Raw genomic sequence first — 25525 nt, 5'->3', positions numbered from 1 at the left:
ATTTTCAATACAACATCAAACAGAAAGAAAAAAAATATATGCATGGAACAACTGTAGCAGCAACGGTTTAGCTTATGGTAAGGATGAAAAAAATGCTTTTAATGCAAGGGGCAAGGCACACACAGCTTTTTGTATTGAGTTTGTTTTTAAAGGCTGGACAGTTATGATCCCAGTTTTAAATATTCCCAGGAAGGCAACCTGGTCATTTGCTGCAATTGCAACAGGTAATTTCTTCCTTTGAACTATGAAGATCCCACCTCTACACAATTGCCCAATTTGGATTTACAGTATGCTATTAGAATGTATACCACTCTTAATCAGTGCAGTTTGGAGAAGAAGAAACCTACAGTCTTGTTGGTTGCTTTGCTTTTGGAAATCACTTGCTTTGATGTGAATTAGGTTGCCCCAGAAGTATTGACACTATAATACAGTTTACAATGTATCCCTCTCCTACAAAGTACTCTTTGACACAAAGACATTAATGATTTTATTGGAAAAAGCGCTATGCTTACATACTCAGGATGTGCCTAAGATAGCCCATTCTGAGAAATAGTCATAAAAGGTAGTTAGAATTAAAAAGTTTAATGCCATTTATCTGATAATTTTCCATAAGGTGTTCTATCTAATGCCTTCTATAGTCTTTTTAATCCATTAACAATATAGTTAAGCAGTAAACATTCATATTGGATGACTGAGCTAATAGAAGCCATTAAAATTACCAAGCACATTATAGGCGACTTTCCCCTCAAGCATCTAGCAGGGAAATAAATAGAAATATTAATTTTCCAAAGTCCCACATTTTATGACTCTGTGCATCTATATAGTCCTAAAACTTGTGACATCATAACTGGATGAATGGTGCATCAGAGGACAACAATTTTTGAACCAAGATACCTCATATGAGCTATCTATACTATAGGGCCATGGTGGCTCAGGCTGTAAGATAGCCTGTTATTAAAACACAGCAGCCTGCAATTACTGCAGGTTCTAGTCCCACCAGGTCCAAGGTTGACTCAGCCTTCCATCCTTTATAAGGTAGGTAAAATGAGGACCCAGATTGTTGGGGGGGCAATAAGTTGACTTTGTAAATATACAAATAGAATGAGACTATTGCCTTACACACTGTAAGCCGCCCTGAGTCTTCGGAGAAGGGCGGGATATAAATGTAAATAAATAAATAATAATAAAAAAACCTAACATAATATGTCCAGAAACCAGGACCCATAACTTCCAAGGGAATTAAATTTGGAAAATTTGTGGCTGCTTCAGTACTAATGGCTGCTGCTGTGGTCATCTAATCTTCATTTTAAATCTTCATGTTGTATGACAATTTTCCAGCCAGTTCCACAATCTTTCACTCTCTCCCTTATCCAGCAGCAGCCATTTACATGCCTGTTGCAAATGGAAAGGAAAGGAGGAAAAAGAGAGAAAGAAATAGGGAGGAAAAAAACTCCCTTGTACCCTTCGTGGCTCATGCCATTCTCATTCACACTTTTCAGCCTGGGCCAACCACCCCATGCTCCTTCTGCAACTTGTGTTACCTTCCATGTGCCTTCTCCAACCCAGGAAGCACCTTTTGCTCACCCTTCTTGATCCATGCTGCTGCCAATGCTATCCCCAATTGGTACGGCACCTTTCACACAGCCTTGCAATACCCATTCATTCTTCTTGACTTATGCCACCCTCCTGCATATCCTATTCAACCTATATAGCACCTGGGCAACTTTCCTGAACTATGATGTCCATCTACATGCCCTCACTGACCTGTGTGGTAATCTCTGGTCCAAACACTCTTCCTAACCCATACAACAACTTTTGTGTACCCCACCATACCATTCCTGACCCACACCCTACACATTCTTCTGTTTCTCCTCCAATTAGCAGCAGCCACTTACTTGCCTGCTGATCTTGTATTTGCAATTTCCTGTTAGCTTCTCTACTGACTTTTTCAGTGCAAGCTTCCCACAAAGTAAATAGGGAAGTTGTCAAATGGTCATGAAAGGAAGAATCTAAAGAAGGAAGGAAGGAAGGAAGGAAGGAAGGAAGGAAGGAAGGAAGGAAGGAAGGAAGGAAGGAAGGAGAACACTAAAAGAAAGGAGAGAGAGAAGGAAGACAAGAAAGGAGGATAGGAGGGATGGAGAGAAGGAAGGAAGGATTGATTTTTGATGCTCACTACTAGGAAACACAATGAGGAAGTTCACAAGACATTGGAGGTCTTTCCCACTCCCACTGCTTTTTTGCCCACCCATCATTATTTTGTGTTTCTCTGTTTAGGTAAGGAAATACCTCTGAAAGTAGTAACTCATAGAACTACAAGACTGAGCACAAGGAGGACAGAAGACCATTTTTTTATATGTTATTTATGAATGTTTGATTCCTGTGACAGGATTCCTGGGACTGTGAACCATTTTAACTCTTGATACTAATGGTCTATAGATTTACAAGAGAAAAAGATTAAAAATATTTTCAAATGAATGTTTTTTTCTAGACATATTTGTTGGAAATAACAAGGCATCTTAATAATTTCATTGCCTTCTTTTATCTTTATTAAATTGTGAGCAGGGCTCAGGAAATAGAGAATATGACATATAAATGATAGATTCTAAAGTTATTCTTTAAATGTCTCTATGTCTGCAAAATTTATATTGAATTTTTGTCCAGAAATGATTTTCCCTCGCTCTTGGTGAATAAACTCCATTAATACTCATGTAGCAAAAGGTACGGATTTTTCTGCTGCCCTGTACAACAATCACACAAATGTTTCTTATATTACCTACATGATTGAATTAATTTGTAAACATTCTATTATATAATGCATAGGTACATCAGAATACATTGCTAATTATATAATCATATAATAATGATATTTTCAGATATATAACCATGTTAGATGGCTTTATCCTGCTAGGGCCAATGTCAAAACTTTCCTGCAGTACAGCTTTAAAGATCTAGTGTACCATTTGATGTTGCTGAATGGTTTGATGTTGTTTTTAAGCTAGAAAGCAAAAAGCAAAAAAATCAATTGTGGTTATGCTTATAAAAAGCATCTATAAGAATTGGATTTGATATGTGATGCACCTGTCAAGATGTTCCCTTTGGGATATGTTGACTCTGGGTTGAAATGCCTTGCTAAAACTCTTTTATATGGCTCAAATACTTCACTCAAAATTCTGCTGAAGAAGCAAAATATTAAGAGATAGGGGTTCCCCCCCCTTCATTTGATGATGATAGATGAAGAAACTCAAGAGGTTTCACATGTGGTCTTATTGATTTAGAGTTTGACAACTTAATGAATAACATAGAAACCAAAACTCCTTGCTTTTTGCTTGCTTGTGTTATTTATTAAATTTTGAAGATGCTGGTCTCCAAAATGGCTCTAGATGACTTACAATATTTAACCTTTGAAGATCAAAGGAACAATAGAAGTAGCATTTAGTACTAGGTATTGTCAAGAGTATATAATCCCAGCAGATTGGAACAGGTTAATTTGGAGATACTACCTTGCAAGATAGTCCAAATAGGAAGTATAGCTAATCATATTTTATTGTAGAGTAACACTGATGAATCTCACAAAAGTACATTTCTCACCCCTCACATTTACAGCCTTAGAAATTAGAGACCATTTCTTCTAAGATGTTTGTCATAAGCACATTCCTTTTGAAGGCTATGCTGCCTTTTACTTATCTTGTTACTTTCCCCAACTTGTTTCTTTTGGTATTGGACGATGGAGGGAGAGAGACTCTGTCAAGTTTTCATGTTTCTATTATTACGGCCCTTAAAAATTCCAGTAGTTCCTGTGGTGTCTGTTTCCTAACCTAGCCTGTCAAGGGCTGACGTTAGAACCTCTGCTTCTCTTTATGCCTCAAATTAAAGGAAGAGTTACCATTACCAAAGGCTGTATACAAACATGCCACAGATAAAAACAGATATACTCAGGTAAGACAGGGCCAAAATTGGAGATTGCTATAGCTTTCCACTAAGGTTTTCTTCTACCTGTCCACTGAAAAACTTTATGTTAATTATTCGACATATTAACTCATTGGCCTTTTGTTTGAGTTGTCTATTACAAAGGAGTGAATATCCCATCATTCATTGCTTATGTATGAAGAGGCTCCTTGATTTCGCCCCCATTCCTTTTCCAGTGGATAGGAAACTAAAGGGCAGAATCTATTTTGCATGATATATCCAGGAGGGGGCAGTTTGGGTATCTGTTTCCCTAGAAGGGTTACACTGAGTTTGAGAGACTGTTAGAAACTTCAGCAGATGTCTGTGACCCACACGTTGTGTACAAGATTCATCCCACATATCCTTTATCCCCCAATCACTATAACTAGATAGTACATCCAGGATGAAGATGATTCTAAGTTTTTTGCTGCAATAGACACTCTACTACAAGTCAAGAAAGAGTGGACTCTCCAGCGTCATCTGATCTTATCTAGCAACCATGGGGGAGTTGCCAAGTTAGGGTGGGGGGAGAGGGAATCTGTAATTTCCATGGCACCTTGTCCGGTGTTTGCTTTGTGCCTAGGAGGGGAGACTAATGTGGGAGGAAATATACAAAGGAATATGGACACGATCTTGAAGAAGGAATCCAATAGTGGTTAAGTGAATATAGCTTAGCCCTGGAAAGGTGGATGAGTGAGAAAGAAATTCAATGGCCTCCCATTGATTTTCTTTAACACATGTGTTAGGTGAGTCTGTGTGCATATGTCTGCCTGTAAATGGACAAAATATCTATCAGGCTTTCATATCTTTTAACAATAAAGTAGATTTCCTGTAGTTCTTGTCTGCTTTGTGACCTGGACTACCTTGAAGGGCTGACTCTTAGACACATTATATGAAGATCTACTTTCTCCTTTTTTCTTCTATAAAGTATAACAATTGAAAGAAAGGTAAAAGCGGATGGCTAACAATAAGATTTTGGGACACTTTTGGATTACTTAAAGGGTCAGATTGGAGAAATTTTAGACCTACACATGTGGTCACTAGGAGTCCACTGGATTACACATAGTTAAGTCAGAAGAAGTGGGAGGAAAATACAATTGCATTTTTATTTATTTATTTATTTATTTATTTAATCATATTTATATACCGCCCTATCTCCCAAGGGACTCAGGGCGGTTTACAGGCACTAAAAACAGATAAATAGAATATAAATACAATATAAAACATTTAAAAAACTTATTCTAAAGCCCGTCCAATTAAAAATAGAAATAAAACCCAATTTAAAACCCAAAATTTAAAATCTAGCTCAGTCCTGCACAATTAAATAAGTATGTTTTAAGCCCGCGGAAGGTCCAAGGTCCGAAGCCTGACGAAGTCCGGGGGGTAGATCGTTCCAGAGGGTGGGAGCCCCCACAGAGAAGGCCCTTCCCCTGGGCGTCGCCAGACGACATTGCCTCGCTGACGGCACCCTGAGGAGACCCTCTCTGTGAGAGCGCACGGGACGGTGGGAGGTATTCGGTCGCAGTAGGCGGTCCCGTAAATAACCCGGCCCAATGCCATGGAGCGCTTTAAAGGTGGTCACCAAAACCTTGAAGCGCACCCGGAAGGCCACAGGAAGCCAGTGCAGTCTGCGCAGGATAGGTGTCATATGGGAGCCACGAGGGGCTCCATCTATCACCCGCGCAGCTGCATTCTGGACTAACTGTAGCCTCCGGATGCCCCTCAAGGGGAGCCCCATGTAGAGAGCATTGCAGTAATCCAGGCGAGACGTCACGAGTGCATGAGTAACCGTGGATAGGGCATCCCGGTCCAGAAAGGGGCGCAACTGGCGTACCAGGCGAACCTGGTAGAACGCTCTCCTGGAGACGGCCGACAAATGCTCTTCTAGAGACAGCCGTTCATCCAGGAGGACGCCTAAGTTGCGGACCCTCTCCATCGGGGCCAATGACTCACCACCGATGGTCAGCCGGGGATTTAGCTGACTGTACAGGGATGCCGGCATCCACAGCCACTCTGTCTTGGCGGGATTGAGCTTGAGCCTGTTTCTCCCCATCCAGACCCGTCGGCCTCCAGACACCGGGACAGCACTTGATAGCTTCGTTGGGGTGGTTCGTGTAGAAAGTACAGCTGAGTATCATCCGCATACAGCTGATACTTCACACCGAAACCACTGATGATCTCACCCAGCGGTTTCATGTAGATGTTAAACAGAAGGCGAGAGAATCGACCCCGCGGCACCCCACAAGTGAGGCGCCTCGGGGCGACCTCTGCCCCCTGTCAACACCGACTGCGACGGTCGGAGAGATAGGAGGAGAACCACCGATAAACGGTGCCTCCCACTCCCAATCCCCAACTGGCGCAGCAGGATACCATGGTCGATGGTATCGAAGCCGCTGAGAGGTCTAATAGGACCAGGGCAGAGGAACAACCCCTATCCCTGGCCCTCCAGAGATCATCTACCAACGCGACCAAAGCCGTCTCCGTGCTGTAACCGGGTCGGAAACCGGACTGGAACGGGTCTAGATAGACAGTTTCATCCAGGTGCAAGAGAAGCTGATATGCCACCATATTTCTACAACCTTCGCCGCGAAGGTTGAGACCGGACGATAATTACCTAAAACAGCCGGGTCCAGGAAGGCTTCTTAAGGAGGGCCTCACCACCGCCTCTTTCAAGGCGGCCGGAAGACACCTCCACCAAAGAAGCGATCGAATCGCCTGGAGCCAGCCTCGTGTCACCTCCCGAGTGGCCAGCACCAGCCAGGAGGGCACGGGTCCAGTAAACACGTGGTGGCATTCAACCTACCCAGCAACCTGTCCATGTCCTCGGAGCCACAGGGTCAAACTCATCCCAAATAATGTCGCCAAGACCACCCTCGAGCGCCTCACCCGCATCACCGCAATCTTGGTCCAGACCATCCCGGTTGAACGATTTTATCGATAGATAACCGTTAAACTCCTCAGCCCGTCCCTGCAACGGGTCATCCCGCCCCTGATGAAGGAGGGAGCGAGTCACCAAACAGGGCGGCCGGGCGGTTATCTGCCGATGCAATGAGGGAGGAGGCGTAGCTACGCCTCGCTTCCCTCAATGCCACTAGGTAAGTCCTAGTATAGGACTTCACTAGTGTCCGATCAGCCTCTGAACGGCTGGACCTCCAGGAACTCTCTAGGCGTCTTCTCCGCGCTCATCCCCTCAGCTCCTGGGAGAACCAAGGAGCCGGTTGGGCCCTGCGCCGGGTCAGAGGCCGCAAAGGCACGACTTGGTCTAAGGCCCCCGCCACGGCCCGTTCCCAGGCTGCAACAAGTTCCTCGGCCGAGCCGTGAGCCAGACCCTCAGGAAATGGCCCAAGCTCCCTCCGAACCCATCCGGGTCCATCAGGCGCCTGGGACGGAACCAACGATCGGCTCCATCTCCCTGCGGTGGTGAATGGCGGTCAGAAAGTCCAGGCGAAGAAGAGAGTGATCTGACCATGACAAAGGTTCAGTGACTATTTCCTTTAAGTCCAGATCTCTCAACCACTGACCAGAGAGAAAAATCAGGTCCAGAGTGCCACCCCCAATGTGAGTAGGGCCATCAATTACCTGCGTCAGGTCCAAGGTCATGGAAGCCGTGAACCCCCGAGCCCCTGTCGGTGACGGCCCGGAAGAGGCCAAGTTAAAGTCCCCCATGACTAAAAGTCTGGGGGTCTCAACTGCCACCCCGCCCAGCACCTCCAGGAGCTCGGGCAGGGCAGCTGTCACTAGCAAGGAGCCAGGTACGATCAGCAAACCCATCTGACACCTATGACCCCATCTCACAAAGAGGGATTCGCACCCGCAATCTGAGGCACAGTGGTCTCCCTCGGCTCTAGACTCTCTAATCACAACCGCCACCCCACCACCCCTACCCTGGGCCTCGGTTGATGGAATGCACGGAAACCCGCGGGCACATCTCCACGAGGGCACACCCCTTCCGTGCCCAACCAGGTCTCCGTAATGCCTATAAGGTCCGCGGAACCCCTGAATAAGATCACAAACAAGGGGGCTTTGTTCACCACGGACCGAGCATTGCACAACATCAACCAAGGCCCGGCTCTGAGGATCCTGACCATCCGGGAACGGAGAAGTCCAAGGGGTCGGAGCGTGATCGCTTTCAGACATCGAGCACGCGCTCCCGAAACTTGGTATGACCCCTCGCCCGCCATATCTGCCTCTCCCACTTACCGTGTCAATAGAACCACCTCATCAATAGGAACACCCTCCACCCCCATAACCTCCGAACCTGATAAAGAAAGACCGCCGCGAGCATGTGCAGAGACTGGCCCCTTACCCGACGGGTTACCCCCATTGCCCGCCCTTACCCTCCCACCCCTTAAAAGTTCCCTCTCTAAAAAACCCCACAAGCTCTTTTTTTCCGCATGCCACCTCTGGCAAACCTCTTTCCAGTAAAATTTTTGCAAACCTCTTTCCAGTAAAATATTTAATACAAGGATAGTACCTTGTCTATTGGGGTTTTTTTAATATAAAAAGATAAACTTGTCAGACATTTTAACTATTGGTAAACATAATATCTACATTATCTATATTGACAGTTTTAAGTATTATGGTAATATACAAAGAGACTCTAATAACAAGAGATACATCTGCAAAGATACAATGACCCTATTTCTCTATATAGCAGTTCCCAACTCCCAGGTTGCTTTTAATGTATTGGATTTACCTCCCCTAAGCCCCATTTGGAAAGTGTTAGGTTGGGGAAAACTTCCTTAACACATTGCGATTGCAAAAGCAGTAGATAATGATGTTCTTATGCAAATAATAACATTAATACTCTAATTCAAATATATCTGGATAAAACAACAGAAAAAAATGTAATCCTGTACCTTTTTCTTGAACAAGAACAAAACAATTAAATTATCACATTTAAAAAAACACCATATAATTGACTTGATCATTTTTATGCTAATCATAGTGGTGAGATCAAACAGCAATTAAATCCATTTTAAAAATCTATGTTGCCATGGATATCACTCACAGGCAAAATATGACCTTAGACCATTGGTTGTCCTTGGTGAAAAGATCAAATGAAGATTGATATGTTCCTTCAACTCTTCTTTGAAGTTTCTTCCACTTTCCAGAAAAGACAAGAATAAATTTGGTCTTATTTGTTATAATAAAATAGAGTCAATATGCTGATTTACCTGTTTTAAGTGTCAGTCAACTTGAATAATTGGAGAATACACCATCTTATATTAGACAGAGGGGACAGTATGCAGCCTGTTGCTAAAGCAAATCAATTTGCTGTTTGTTGAAGATGCATTGCTTTCTCATAGATATAATCTGTTTTAAATCTCAATTTCCACTGTGCACAATGCATCTACTTCTTAAAGGGAACTGTTGAATGATCAGCTGGGTCCATGCATACCAATATGTTTAGTAATATCTTTAAAGAGACTTTAAAAAAGTCTCTTATTTTTGAAGAAATGTTCTGTTTTATCCTAGTGGCTATCCAAATCCATGATGTGGATGCATATTTGTATTCTGTTCTATGTCCAGAATGGTAACATAGGAAACCCACATATGAGGCTAGCTCAAATTTATCTATCTATAGAGGTTCATAACAGAGTTTCAGTTGCTATAGCCTTTAAATATACTTTAAAGTAGGCATTTAGCAGAAGCCCAATTTCCTTAAAAAGATTTATTAACATTTTTAAACCTCCCATTCAGTGGTGGGTTTCAAATTTTTTTACTACCAGTTCTGTGGGCATGGCTTGGTGGTCCCGGCAGAGGAAAGATATTGTAAAATCTCCATTCCCACCCCAGTACAGGGGAAGGTTACTGCAAAATCACTATTTCCTTCTGATCAGCTGGGACTTGGGAGTCAGAGAATAGATGGGGGAGGAGCCAGTCAGAATTTTTACTACCGGTTCTCCGAACTACTCAAAATTTCTGCTACCGGTTCTCTGGTCAGAACCTGCTGAAACCCGCCTCTGCTCCCATTAGCCAAAGTGCTCTGAATTATTTACAATGGAAGAATTTTGTTATTACATGTTCAACATATATGTTCAACGTATTTTGTTGAAATCAATTATTTTGCTATGGAAAGCTCCTTTTCCCAAACACTTTCCTTCCTTTTCTTGGCCTTGCCAGGTTTCATTCTTCCCAGATTTGACATTTGCTTATCTTGGGTAAAAGACAGCGGGAAAAATATGGCTAGATGTGAAATATTTTTAAGGGAATAGACGTTAAAAAACAGGTAAAATTATTACAGTAGAGTATTGTTATTGACAAACTCTGTTCAGATTTTATTCTGCAAAATCTGTAATGTTTGATTTAAAATATGAAAATGAATAAGTTGTGTGTATTAAACGACTCTGTATTACAGTTTAAGAACTAACTGAAGAGCATAAGAATACCATAATCAATAACAGACAATCCGAAAGACTCTAAAATTGTTTATCATGAAAAACATCTGCCATCGTATTGCTAATCAAAAACATTTTAAAATGAAAGAACCTGGTAATCAAAAGTGTGATATTCTACTAAGCATTTATCATCAAAACTCTTTATTCATTTTCAACGGAAGAAAAACATCCCACCTACAGATTGAGATAGATAGATAAATAGATAGATAGATAGATAGATAGATAGATAGATAGATAGATAGATAGATAGATAGATAGATATACACACGTACACACACACACACACACACGTGTGTGTGTGTGTGTGTGTGTGTGTGTGTGTGTGTGTGTGTGTGTGTAATTCAGCAATGTGCCATTATGGCACATGGCATTCAATCTCCATCCTAGCAAAATCTTTCCAGTAATCAGAGCACCTCAATTTGAAAGTATAATTCTGGGTATGGTTTGATCATGGCTTCTTAGATTGTATAATATCTACTTGTACCTAGAAGATGACAACAAAATAGATGATATGTGTGACAAAGTATAAGGAACATTACTTAAAAATGAAATAACACTTTCTCCAAATGTTTTTATATCACAACAAAACATAATTATTTTTCTAATACATTTATATCAGCCACAGAAAAATTGCACTGCTAACCAATGTTCTAAACTAGAGATGCATTACATGGAAAACAATTTTGAAACAAAAAAAGAAATTAAAATGTAAAACAAAAGCTTTCCATATCAAGTAAAATTTCAATAAGTCATCTAAAACAAGACATTTGTCTTGTTTGTCAGGATTTTGTGTGAAGTACCACAATCAAATTCATGACTGTTCATTCCAAAGCAGACCCAAGAAGAGAATTAGGAGAATATAAATATTAAGACATTTTTTCATCTAACTGAAGCTTGGAATCCTATATTCTGTATATGTGTCAGGGTTCTGAGTAACACCCCCAACAGAATAAAAACTCTGAGGCAGGCATTTTCTTTAAAGTTTGAATTTATTAGATATGTCATATTGGCACATCTGGGAAAACCATAATCTGAAAGCCACAAGTTTTCCCCACCCAAAGTAAAGTCAAAGTTCCTTCTCCTCCATCCACATGTGCATCACATGGTCCAATCAAATCACTAGTTGACTTCCAGTCATGCCTCCCTAAGTGCAGGCTGAATGTCCTTGACTCCCAAGGAAAAATATGTTGTTATGACTACACACCCTATCCTGTTCCCACAGCTTGCCCATCCACTGCTGTGGCAGCCCTGAACACTCTAATTAAAGATGGCTCCAGGGCTAACAATATGTTTGCACCCAGACTGGAATGTTCTGATACTTCCTTTATTGTACTTAACATAACATATAACTTAACTGCAATCAGAATCAACTTTCCATGATTTAAACAATATAATCTTTTGTCCCAAAGCCTAGGGGGAAGGGAGAGGTTATCTATTTGGAATTTTAATAAGAGGCTTGGCATAGTGATATATGTGGCAGATGAAATATAAACTCTAGTCCAAAATAAGACAAAGAAAAGTTATGAAGGAGGTGGGATGGGTCATCTTTAGAACTCTAAAATCTCCAGCTGCTGGCTATAGCAAGGAAAGTGGACATAAAACAAGTTGTTGTGTTGTAGTTCTCCTTGTTAGAAGATAATATTTGTAGCTGAGCACTAAACTGTGGAGTCTTGGTGCTCTCTGAGTTTAGTGGGTTTTTGCAGAAACTAGATAACATCATCAGTGCTAGTAGTCCAGCAGTTTATTAACACTGATGATGTTACCTAGTTGGTAATGAAACATCTGCAAGAAAGCCACCAAGTTCAAAGCTCAGAGCACAAAGGAGCCCAACAGTTCTTCTCATTCATAAGAAAAAAAGAAAGGAAGAAATGATGTGTATTTTCCAGGCGTAGGTATAGAAGGAAGGTTATAGGGCAAGAAATAGTCTGATATATATAAGTACTACCTTGTCTGTTTCAGTGACTACTGACACACAGGCCCTGACATCGTCATATGATTTTATCTGGGCATTCAGCAACTGCCCCACATTTATAACTATTTGCATCACATGACTGTGATTTATGATGGTTTTTTTTGCTAGGAACCAGTATTTACTTCTAATTTAGGACAAAAACCCCCAAACAGCTGAATAATGGGCTACCTTAACAACTGAGACATTTGCTTAACAACTGCCAACTTCACTTAATGATCCCTGCAAAAAAGGTTGTAAAATTGGGCAGAGTCCAGGGGTGAAATATAAAATTTGTTACTACTGGTTCTGTGGGTGTGGCTTGGTGGGGGGAGGGTAATGTGACTGGGTGGGTGTGGCCAATATTTTTTTTTTACTTTTAAAAGCATTTTTTTTAATAAAAAATGCCAAAGAGGCCAAAGAGGCTGTAGAAAAAATGGTTCTAAAGGGTTCTGGCGATCCCAGCTGAGTTGCCTGATCCCTTTAAAAGCAATTTTTTTTTACAGCCTCTTTGGCTGAAGAGGCTGTAGAAAAAATGCTTCTAAAGGGTTCTGACAATCCCAGTTGAGCCATGCGATCATCAGATCCTTTTTTTTTTTTACTTTTAAAAGCATTTTTTCAGTGGAAGAAAAAATGCTTTTAAAAGTAAAAAAAAAGCAAAACCTCTGATGATTGCATGGCTCAACTGGGCATCGGGGTGGAGGTGGGGGCGCAGGGATTTTTGCTACCGGTTCTCCAAACCACCCGCTGCCATCGCTACCGGATCAAGCAATCCAGTCTGAACCAGGAGCATTCCACTCCTGGCACAGTTACATGGTAACCTGCTTAACCACTGGCATTACTTACAACTGTAAATCTGGACTAAAGTATGGTTATAAATTGAGGATTACCTGTAAGGAGCTTCTAATTTACCATAAATGTAGATATTTTTTCTCCTCTAATCAAAGAGGTTAATTCTCTGCAAGTTCCAGCATCTTCAGCAATTATTCCTCTGTTGTAGGTAGTGTCAGACCTTTCCACTTTTGTGTATATAGTAGTCTCACTACAGGTGTTATACATAAAAAACAAAGTTCCATGACTTTTTGTCTAGTTGCATGTCTGTTGTCTCAAAAGAAAAATATCTGATTTCAGTTGTACTTTAACCTTTAAAATCTTCAAAATTAAAGCATATATTTGTATCCAAAATGTTTTGGCTGTTTTACATGTCCACCAAATGACAGGGTACAACTACTAAAAAACCTCTTTTATGACCAAAGCCTCTTGTTAAAGAGCATAACAATTTTACTTGGCTGGCTGGAGCTGTTGGGGAAAAATGCACAGGAAAACAAGTTGCTATTAAACTCTGGAGCAGATTTTAAAAGTACATCACTCAAGGCAAAAATGAAACACACCAGCCTCAATCAAAAAGGGGCATTTAGGTATAGAAACTGACAGAGATGATCTCGGAGAAATTATGTATTGGGAGTTACAAAAACATGTTTAGTCCTGGGAAATGAGGAAAAAGACTACTTTGAAGGGATGACAGTAGGAACTACATGACTGATGAAGGATTAAGAAGTGAATACTTCACAATGTCTCACCATTATGTTTTGTTTGCTTATTGGAAAGGATTTGGGGACCTTGGAATCCTAGCTAAAGGAAGCAGCTTTCTGGATAAAATAAATCAGCAGATAATTAGCAGCGAAAATAGCAACAAATGTAAGATAAAAATTGTCAAAACCCAAAATATGATATGTTCTTAACAATGCAGATTCCATATAAAATAGTTTCAGCTTTTCTGGATCCATATGAAGTTGCTTTGAAGAAATATGATAGCTGAAATAATCCATGACGTGCAGTTAAAAGATACATTTTTTTTTCAGTTTAGTATAAACCTTATAAGAGAATAAGAACTATTCATTCCTTGTGTAAAACATGGGATCTGCAGAGTAAATAAGAAAAGATAGAAATATGCCCAGTAGGTCCTGAAAAGCACAAATCCTTCAAAGATTTATATAAAGCTAAACAGCATTTCAGTACATTCAAACTTTCCATAATGGATATTAAAGCAGTTAAATATTCATGTCTCTCTTCTGTGCAAATCAGGTTATAGGCTCCTCAGAGATCTAATTTGCAGCCACTTCAAGAGTTCAGAAATGAAGGGATAAGAATATTGATCCCAAATGATTGTGAAGTTCAGAAGTTAGTGATTGTGGACTACACAAAGGGAACTATCTTTCTTAACAAAGAAATTAAGCACACTTGTAGATGAAGAGCAGACTTATAAAGCTTTTGGATAGACAAAGCTTTTATATCTCAATAAAGTCTTTTAGGCAGGCCAACTTATCTTTGATATTGGCTAGTGGAAGTCTGGAAATCTCAGTTTCAGGAACAAAATTGATGGCAGGAGCAAAGTATATGCTTTCCACTTTCCCACAAATATCAGCATAGTTCACATATTTGTTAGGTCAGCTGTAAGGGAGATATTCTGTGGGATAATTCATTGAAGAATTTGAGATAATTATAGAAGTCACAATCTCTGACTAATTTAAGGGTTAAATCATGCTGGCCTTATTGAATTGTGGACAAGAAATCAGACCATTCCCATTACTATTGGAAAAAAAGACTAAATAAAGATATAGAGACTTCTGAAGATTGTTTCAGGTTAACAAGAAATGTCCACTGCATTTAAGAGATAGTTATGAACATAGTAACAGTTTTACAGTAGTAAAATCAGTAGTTTTGAATGGTTGATAAACAGACTAGATGAGAATAATATGCTAAGCTGCAGTGGAAGATTCGTTGAAATTGCGATTGCATCAGAGACTATTGTTGCTTGCTATTGTATTTCTGAATCTGTCTGGGTCTGTAGCATTACAGGAATGAGACTTTGAAGACTGGATACTAGAAGGAACCAGAAATTAAAGAACAATTGAACTTGACATTCTAATACAAAATAAAGGGCATTTTTTAATAATGGACCAAGAAATTAATTTTAAGACTGTCTTTATAAATAGGCTATCTCAAAGATATATTAAAAGAGGAACAAGTTTTACTTAACAAGTTTGAGCCTGATCTGAAGGTGAGTTTAAAAATGACAGGCTAATGAATGAGTATGTGCATGCACATATGCATCCCCACTTGCATGAGCAGCGACTAGTACGTGCACACACACTCCACCTCCATGAGCAGTGGCTACGTGTACGTGCTGCTTGCATAAGTAGAGCTGCACACACACACCTGCCTGGCCAGCCACTCATGCAGAACATTCTGTCTCCTGCCTCCAGTTTATAAAGCCGGAAATTTGGGGACTCTGGGACTCTCAATTATTTGAAGGGACTAAAGCTCAAGATTGTGAAAAGTAAAAGGAAGGAATTTAATATTGGTTTATTTGATCAAGTTTAAAATAGATATGTTGTTATCTCTGGTAACTCTTTTGCTGATTTCATCATTTAAATAATAAGATTTTGTGTATTGGTTTATAGATAAGAGATGGGACAGGGCAGCATATAAATTTAATAAATAAATAAATAGATAAAGTTTATATGTTACATTTGAACAGCAGTTGATAAATTATAAGAATAACTTGGAATAAAAAGTGAAGCCATATATTTATAAATTTATTTTCTTTTTCTTTACTATATTCTTATTTTTTCGTTCTGTTTTATTTTTCTTTCAATTTTTTATTTTCGGATCTATTTTTTACTTTGTTTTAGTTTTTATTTGCTTTTATCTTTTTTATTGTGATCTTTAATAAAATTACTATAAAATATTATAGTAAACCATGTAAAGAAAAGGTTATTTGTCCTGAGATCCTATATTTTTATTTAAGTTTGGGCTTACATCCTGGATCAGTTGCAATATAGCTAGTCATTTCAACTATATTGAAACTTCACCCTTGAAGTTTCTGCCAATTGTCTTTTGTTTACAAACCCATGTACACACACACAGACAAGAAAAGAGAATTAGAGATGTCATCTATTTCAACCTTTGTACTATGCGATCTTAAAAATTGAGCATGTTGTTATTTTATTATTCATTTATCTATTTATGTATGTCATTGCTATGGATTTTTCATAAATGAAGTGGGGAAAAGCCATCTTGTTTCAGATATGAAATGGTCATGGAAATATGTCATAAACATAATCAAGTTGAATTTCACAGAATATATATATGAGAAAATATAAATCTAAATATAAAGAGAACTATTTTGTGAAAAAAAAACTTTTCTCAAATAATATTTCCATTGGGATAATTAAAAAAAGAATTAAAATTAAACAGTAGCCTATTAAGGTAGAGCAAACTCTGCAGTTGAAGAAAAGATGCGGCTTCCAAGAATCATTGACTATTTGATTCTGATTTCATTTTCTACTATGAAGATATTATTATTGTTATATTGTTATGAATGATAATAGTGACCATACCACCAGATCTGCCATCTGACAGGGATTATCACAGAGTGCATAATAACAGACAAGATGGGAATGAATGCATGTTACCAAAAGAACTAACTCCAAGTTCAAGAATATTTAACAGTAACTGGGGAAGCAAGTTTTTGAATATGGTAATCATGCAAGGAATCAGAATCACTTAGTTTCATTTACAGATTATGAATATGTAAAAGCACCTTTAAATGAAAGGATGGCTCAAACAGAAATAGTGTTTGCTCAATTCATTAAGCAGAAGACAATTTATCATCACCGCTTCCCCGCCCTTCCTTAAAGAGCAGCGTTATGAAAAATACCATAAAATCAAGACCAAATGCTCATTCTTCAACGTGATGAATATTTTTATAATTCTAATTAGCTCTAGTCATTTAGTCTTGCAATTTTCTCCAATCTAGCCAATTTGAAATGAAAATAGATGCCTTGATTACCAAACTCATTAGCAAAGGAACACCCTTTTCCCCAACTGCTTTGCTGCTGGAGCAAACATGAACTGAATCAGGTAACAGGGACTTGAGCTATGAGCTGCTAAAAGTGGAATAACTCTTAAATGTTCACTCCATAAAATGTTTGTGTTGCTGCACATTCTGTTGCAATGCAATATATCAGTCATTAAATTTAACAAAAACATCTTTTAAAATGTTTTAATTAAGTGGAGTTGCTATAGCAGGTAATATTTAGAAAGTCAGATGTCACAATTGTTTATGTTTGAAGCAGAGAAAATATTAAAGTTGACAGGAAGAAATATACTTCTGCATTTCTCATGGTAACTTTATTAATGCTGGTAGTCTTTATGGAAGATGTAAAATTTAATTATGCAGCAGCTACCCACTTATTTTGAGAATAGATTGTGTATTCTGTGCCAGCCATAAACTGAATTCTGAATGCATGTTGTCCCATTATGAACAAAAGAAACCGACTATGAAAGCTTACTAAAATTAAAGCTTTCTTTTGCTTAACTATCTCCACTTCCCTATTGAAAGGGACAGTTGTCAACTCTACCCAGCATAGTATCCCCATTATGCAAAATAACATCTCTATTTCCATCAGAATAGTACTTATATTTATTACAGCATCTGATTACTTTGGAATCTTAGCAATCAATTCATTTAAAAGACTCGATGTCTAGAGAATATTTAAAAATCTTTTAATCTGCTATGAGGAAACAACACAATGAGAAATGTCATTAGTGGCAGCTCAGGAGAGAAAATTCAGTTCTCTAATAATTGATTATTATAAACATCTGCTATTTGCTACAGCTTAAAGATTCAGAAGGAAAGTAGCTTCTGGCTCATTTTAGGGCTATATTGTAGAAGAGCCTAAAGGAGAGGTCAAACACATCTTCAATCATGAGTCCCTTTGCATCTTCAAGAGATCTAAGTCCAGTTCACTGTGAATTTCTTCTACTCTTCTCTCATGCTAATTTCTTTTGGCCATTAGTAGTTCAGATTCTTGTAGAGAGCTGTTAATCTTTCTAACCATTTAAACTATTTGGATATCCTGATTTTCTTGGCACATCATATATAAAGTATTCCTAATAATCATCTACTATGTTATATTTTAAGCATATTGAAACCTTTTCAATAAGTTTGCTTAGTAATCAGGATACAAATTATAAATAAACATGGTTTCTGCAGTAAAATAATTTGGTTCTCAAGTTTTCCTGAGAAGGAACAAAAGCAAACAGATGATAAGCAGTCTTAGCCTCTCCCTTCTTCAGTTTATAATGTTTGCAAACAAAATGTATAGCAGATTGAAGAAGCAAGTGGTCATAAAATACTTTTTTCTCAGCAACATATATTTTAGTTATCTCAAAAATGAGAAGTGGCAATCTTTCCCAATACCGGAAATCCAATTGAATATTTAAATCAAAAGGATTCCATAACAAATGATTGTAGAAATGTGTAAGAAAAGTATCACTTTTGTTTACTAATTTAAATTAAGCTTTGTAGACTGATGTTGTTTTGATTTATAGCACTATGAAAATGTTGGAGAATAATAATGCTGTTTCTCTATTTTCTTGTAACCAGAAACCTGAGGTGAGACATTACTTTCTCCTATTTGAACAAAAAAAAAAAAAAGAGAAAATCTAGAATATTGTCTTGTAGAAAACAAGATTCACATATAGTATTTTACTGCTGAGGTTGATAGGGGAAGAATTCTGAAATAGACGCTAAGGCCCATTCAACATACTAAACAGCTTTTTCTCATAAGAGTTGAATTCATGAGAGCTGACTTAACATGTTTATAAATTAACCCATGCTCAGTACATCTATTACCTATTTCTATCCACTCTACCCTTTCCCACACCCCATTAAATATGAAATATAAAGCCTAAAATAATAATAATAAAAAAGATTATTGCTGTATATTTGGTGCTAAAACAACTGATGGGATTTTTTTTCATGGGATAAGATTAGGGCCTGATAAAGCAACAACCATAGTGACACAATCCAGTCTAATTCCAAACTTTTGTTAAGACAGAGATCTAATTTAGAAGTAATTTATAAATTTATCTAAGCCAAACTAATCCAAAATCAAGTCACAGTTTATCTAGAGGGGTGCAATACCATCTGTATGCTGATGATACTCAGCTGTACATTTCCACCCCTAACCACCCCAACGAAGTTGTTGAAGTGATGTCCCGGTGTCTGGAGGCCGTGCGGGTTTGGATGGGGAAGAACAGGCTTCAACTCAATCCTTCCAAGACTGAGTGGCTGTGGATGCCGGCATCCCGGTACAGCCAGCTGATGCCATCGCTGACTGTTGGGGGCGAGTCATTGGCCCCAATGGAGAGGGTTCGCAACTTAGGTGTCCTCCTGGATGGACGGTTGTCCTTTGAAGAGCATATGACGACCATCTCCAGGGGAGCTTTTTATCAGGTACGCCTGATACGCCAGTTGCGCCCCTTTCTAGACTGGGATTCCCTATGCACGGTCACTCATGCCCTCGTCACTTCCCGCCTGGACTACTGCAGTGATCTCTACATGGGGCTCCCCTTGAAGGGCACCTGGAGGCTCCAGTTGGTCCAGAACGCGGCTGCATGGGTGATAGAGGGAGCAACTCGAGGCTCCCATATAACACCTCTCCTGCGCAAGCTGCACTGGCTTCCGGTGGTCTTCCGGGTGCAATTCAAGGTGCTGGTTACCACCTTTAAAGCACTCCATGGCATAGGACCAGGTTATTTACGGGACCGCCTGCTGCCACCAATAGCCTCCCATCGACCTGTGCGCTCCCATAGGGAGGGCCTCCTCAGGGTGCCGTCAGTCAAATAATGTTGACTGGTGACCCCCAGGGGGAGGGCCTTTTCTGTGGGAGCACCTGCCTTCTGGAATGAGCTGCCTCCAGGGTTACAACAACTCCCTGACTTCCGGACCTTTCGTCGCGAGTTGAAGATGTTTTTGTTTTACTGCGCAGGGCTGGCTTGAACTAATAGTAATTTTAATAGGGGTTTTATTATAGTTTTATTATTGTTTTTAAGTTTTAACCCGGCCAAATTGAAATAGTTTTTTAACAGGTTTTTTAAACTTTTATGTTATATGTATAAGTGTGTTTTACTTGGCTGTAAACCGCCCTGAGTCCTTCAAGAGAAGGGCGGTATAGAAATCAAACTAAACTAAACTAAACTAAACTAAACTAGAGAGAAAGAGAAAAAGGTAGGATTTAGGAAGCAAAAGCTAGCATATCAAGATGATTTTTATTTTTTATTTTATTTCATTTTATTTATTTATTTTGTCACACAGTATATATGAGTGTAAGCATGAAAGAACTATACAATATATAAGTATATATATAAGTATGAGTATGTAATAACTAAATTAATTGAATATAAAGAAAGGAAACAATATGACAGGAACGGTAGGCACTCTTGTGCTCTTATGCACGCCCCTTATAGACTTCTTAGGAATGGTGAGGTCGATAGTAGACAGTTTTTGGTTGAAGATTTTGGGATTTTGGGAAGAGACCACAGAGTCAGATAGTGTATTCCAGGCAATAACAACTCTGCTACTGAAGTCATACTTTCTGCAAACAAGATTGGAGTGGTTAACATTAATCTTATATCTATTGTGTGCTCGTGTATTGTTGCAATTGAAGCTGAAGTAGCCTTTGACAGGAAGGACGTTGTAATAGATGATTCTATGAGTTAAACTCAAGTCATTTCGAAGACGGCGTAGTTCTAAATTTTCTAAACCCAGGATTTCAAGTCTGGTGGCATAACGTATTTTTTTGTATTCAGAGGAGTGGAGAACTCTTCTTGTAAAATATTTCTGGACACGTTTAATTTTATTGATATCAGAAATGTGGTATGGGTTCCAGATAGTCGAGCTGTATTCAAGAATTGGTCTAGCAAATGTTTTATATTCTCTAGTTAGTAGAGTAGTGTTTTTGGAGAAGAAGCTATGCAAGATTAGGTTTACAACTATTAAAGCTTTTTTTGTGATGTAGTTGCAGTGGGCTTTGGCACTTAGATCATTTGATATGAAAACTCCAAGGTCTTTAACAGGGTGGGAGTCATCTGTAAGGTAATGTCCATCAAGCTTGTACTTAGTGTTTGGATTCTTTTTTCCAATATGCAAGACTGATATTTGCTGGTAGAGATTTGGAGTTGCCAAGTTTTAGACCATTCAGATACAAAGTCAGGGTCTTTTTGAAGGGTAGTTGTATTATTGGTGGTGTTAAATAGTTTGACATTGTCAGCAAAGAGAACACAATTACTTGTTATTTGGTCACAGAGATCATTAATATATAATATGAAGAGCGTTGGTCCAAGAACGCTGCCTTGGGGAACGCCACTTTTGACAGGAACAGGATTTGATATAGCATTGCCAATTTTTACCACTTGTCTGTTTGTCAGGAAAGTTGTTATCCAATTGTGGAGGGGTCCTGAGATGCCGTAGGATTTTAGTTTTTGGAGAAGTTTATCATGTACTATTGAGTCAAAAGCTTTACAGAAGTCTCTTGGTTGCATCTATTGCTTTGCCCTGATCAATATTTGTAGTCCATATGTTTTTGCAGTGAAGAAGTTGTAAATTACATGATAATTTTTTTCTGAAGCCAAACTGTTTATTAGAGAGTAGGTTGTTCGTTTCTGGGTGGAGGGTAATGGATTGGTTGATGATGGATTCCATTACTTTGCAGGTGACACGGCATAGAGAGATTGGTCTGTAATTTTCAACTAGTCTTGGGTTGTCTTTTTTGAAGACAGGGATGACCATGGCTAGTGACCATAGTTTGGGTAGGGAGTTGGTCCTGAAAGCTTTTTCAAAGATTATGCTTAGGGGTTCTGCTATATTAGTGGAAAGCTTTTTTAAGAAGTATGCACATAGTCCATCAGGTCCAATAGATAGATGAATAGAATAGAATTTTATTGGCCAAGTGTGATTGGACACACAAGGAATTTGTCTTGGTGCATATGCTCTCAGTGTACATAAAAGAAAAGATACGTTCATCAAGGTACAACATTTACAACACAATTGATGATCAATATATCAATATAAATCATAAGGATTGCCAGCAACAAGTTATAGTCATACAGTCATAAGTGGAAAGAGATTGGTCTGTAATTTTCAACTAGTCTTGGGTTGTCTTTTTTGAAGACAGGGATGACCATGGCTAGTGACCATAGTTTGGGTAGGGAGTTGGTCCTGAAAGCTTTTTCAAAGATTATGCTTAGGGGTTCTGCTATATTAGTGGAAAGCTTTTTCAAAGATTATGCTTAGGGGTTCTGCTATATTAGTGGAAAGCTTTTTAAAGAAGTATGCACATAGTCCATCAGGTCCAATAGATAGATGGTTTCAGTTTGCAAAGAACTTTTTCAACATTATCTTCTGTTAAATCTATTTGTGTTAGGTTGTTTCTAATCATTGTTGGTATGATCGGGGAATGTTGGATATGAGCCATTGCTGTTAACAAAGACTGAGCTGAAGAATGTGTTAAAGAGGTTTGCTTTAACAGTTTCATCATTACATTCTTTACCCTTAGATCCTTTTAGGGGTGGGATGGATCTCAAGTCTTTAAGTTTGTTGTTCACAAAATTATAGAAAGACCGATTGGATTTTGTGCGCAGAAGGTCTTCTTCTTGTTTGATGTGGTAATTGGTGCATTCCATGTTTATTTGGCTGCATATATTTTTATAGCAGTTTCTGAAGTTGGCTACATAGCCAGTTTTGTTTTTTTGCCAGAGGGATTTTTTTTGGATTGGAGCTTTTTTATTGATATGGGTAATTTGTTTTTCCTGATTTGGGTGGTGGTTTGTGGTACGTATAGTTTAATGACTCTATTGACTTCAAGTAGGAAAACTCTATAGGGGTCTTCAGCAGTGATACAGTTAGAGAATAGATTTTGCCAGTCAAGAGATGAGATGTCGGTGTTTATAAGATCATAGTTGGCTATTTTGAAATTGTAGTTTGGAATACCATTATTATGGAGATTATTGTATATTGAGACAAAAGTCTATCATGCTGTGTTCACTGTTGAAAAAGGGTTCTTTTATTTGTAGTCCATAAATTGAGTTTGCGTTGTTGCAGAAGATGAGGTCAAGGCTTTGAATCTTGTATTGTTTGTTACTAGTTGATTAAGACCTAGATTTGTAACAGGATTGTACAGGGTAGTATGGATGGGTTCAGTTCAGTGGTGGGATTCAGCCAGTTCGCACCACTTTGGGAGAATCGGTTGTTAACTTTCTGAACAATTTGGCAAACTGGTTGTTGGAAGAAATCATTAGGGCAGAGAACTGGTTGTTAAATTACTTGAATCCCACCACTGGTTCAGTTGTACATACGTTTGTTATCCAGTTAATAAGAGGTAGGTTGAAGTCACCCAGGAAGATGATAAGGGCAAGAGGAGCCCATGTTAGTGGTGTGGTTAACATGTTCGCATGTGTGATGTCATAGTCAGGGCCTCTGTAGCATAGCAAGAAGCGAAGTGTGATGTTAAGGGACAGTTTGCCTACAATAGTTTCAGGAAGAGCGAGTTTATGTGCAACTTGAATATTTTTTAGATTCAGTGACTTTTTGTAAAAGATAGCCACTCTACCTCCTCTGCGGGTTTTGCGATCAGACCAGAAAACATGATACTCTCTGTCTGAAATAATGGAGTCAGGGAGGGATGAGTTCAGCCATGTTTCGCATACAAATATAATGTCGAATGATTGGATTCAGTCTAATATTATAAATATTATATTTATATTATATTATATATTATATTATAAATATTATAAATAGATGTCAAATAGATATAAATATAATTCTTTGTTAAACTTAATTTTACTACACTAAACTAATTAACAGAAGAAAATGAATTGATACATCTAAGCATAATAACAATATATAACTTCAAATCAATAACTATGATAATAAAAGGAAGAAAAAGGGGAATAAATCCTGAAAAAACAGATTACTGATTAAAACACATACAGGTATTCTTCACTTAACAATCAGAATAGGAACGAGCAACTCCATTGCTAAGTGACACAGTAATTAGAAGAGACATAACATTGCTGGAATGGATTTACAACCTAGTGCAGTCATTAAATGGAACACTTGAGTATGACTTTACTGTGGGCTTCTGTACTAACTCTGCTTGTTTGAAGCTGGCTGTGAAACGCACAAACAATGACCATGTGGATTCTGCAATTGTTGTAAATACTCAATGATGCAAAGTGGCTGAATCTTGGTCATATAACCATGGGGATATTGCAATAATCGTAAGTCTGAGAACCAGCCATAAAATTACCTTTACGTGGTGAGGCAGTGGTTATAATGTAATATTGCAAGCTAACTCACCCCACAATCAGATGTTCGATCCTGACCAGTCCAAGGTTGACTCAGTCTTCCATCCTTCCGAGGTCAGTAAAATGAGGACCCAGATTATTGGGGACAATATGCTGATTCTTTAAACTGCTTGAGAGAGGGCTGTAAAGTACTATGAAGTGGTACATAAGTCTAAATGCTATTGTTATTGTTACTTCTTCAGATTCCAAAACTGGGTTTATAGCAGCAATAAATAAATGTTATAATAAGACAAGGCCATACTACATGAGTTAATGTTCCAACTCCTGAATTACATCTCTAATAACAAGACAGTTATAATCAATCCTTTTATTTTTAAAACACTCTCTGAGTTGTTGATTATACATGAAACAATTTGTTGTTGTATTAATCTCATTTTAAGACTGTAGGAACCTAATTTCACATTGTTTTAAATGAGCCTCTCTTTTCTGCTTACTACATAAGTGGATTATAGGCATAAGGGACAAAGTTAATTCCTCAAAAGGAAATTCAGGAACACGAACCTTTAAGTAATTTTCATGTAGCTTTACAAAAGATGTTCCATAAAAATGAGTATTATCCTAGGTTGCTTTGAATAGAATAAATAATCTGAACAGATATTTGAGCTCCTAATGCAGTGGTTGGGCAGGTCCAAAGGGAAGTGGCTAAATATACATCAATGGATCTGTCACAAATTGTAAAATCGTTCCTAGAAATTTAGTCTGTAATGTAATACAAGTCAAAAAGGAAGGCAATTCAGAACAAATATAAGTATAACACCATGATCGTGAAAAATGAGTTTGCACTAGATGGAAACCTTTCTAACTCAAAACAAGTATGAACAAATGTACACAATCCCAATGATGATCTAGATTTTAGCACAGTCGTGGGTAAAATAGCAGTCTCCAAAGGAGTGTACAGTTCTGAGTATCAGGTGTCTACTAAAGCTGTATGACTAGATTATTAACATGAACAGATACCATCCTGAATCAGAACTACTAAATTACATATTACAAACTCATACTTCCAAAATCAAAG

The 25525-nt window shown here is 38.5% G+C and overlaps 1 protein-coding gene across 1 annotated transcript in view; it reads left to right on the top strand.

Moving 5' to 3' along the window:
- Positions 1-25525, top strand: part of SORCS3 (sortilin related VPS10 domain containing receptor 3) — a 603184-nt gene that overhangs the window by 316623 nt on the left and 261036 nt on the right. The window lies entirely within an intron of this gene.

The sequence above is a fragment of the Ahaetulla prasina genome, chromosome 6 (assembly GCF_028640845.1).
Source record: "Ahaetulla prasina isolate Xishuangbanna chromosome 6, ASM2864084v1, whole genome shotgun sequence".
Classification (NCBI taxonomy): Eukaryota; Metazoa; Chordata; class Lepidosauria; order Squamata; family Colubridae; genus Ahaetulla; species Ahaetulla prasina.
The sequence above is the reverse complement of the archived record's forward strand: the minus strand, read 5'-3'. Positions and strand labels throughout refer to the sequence as shown.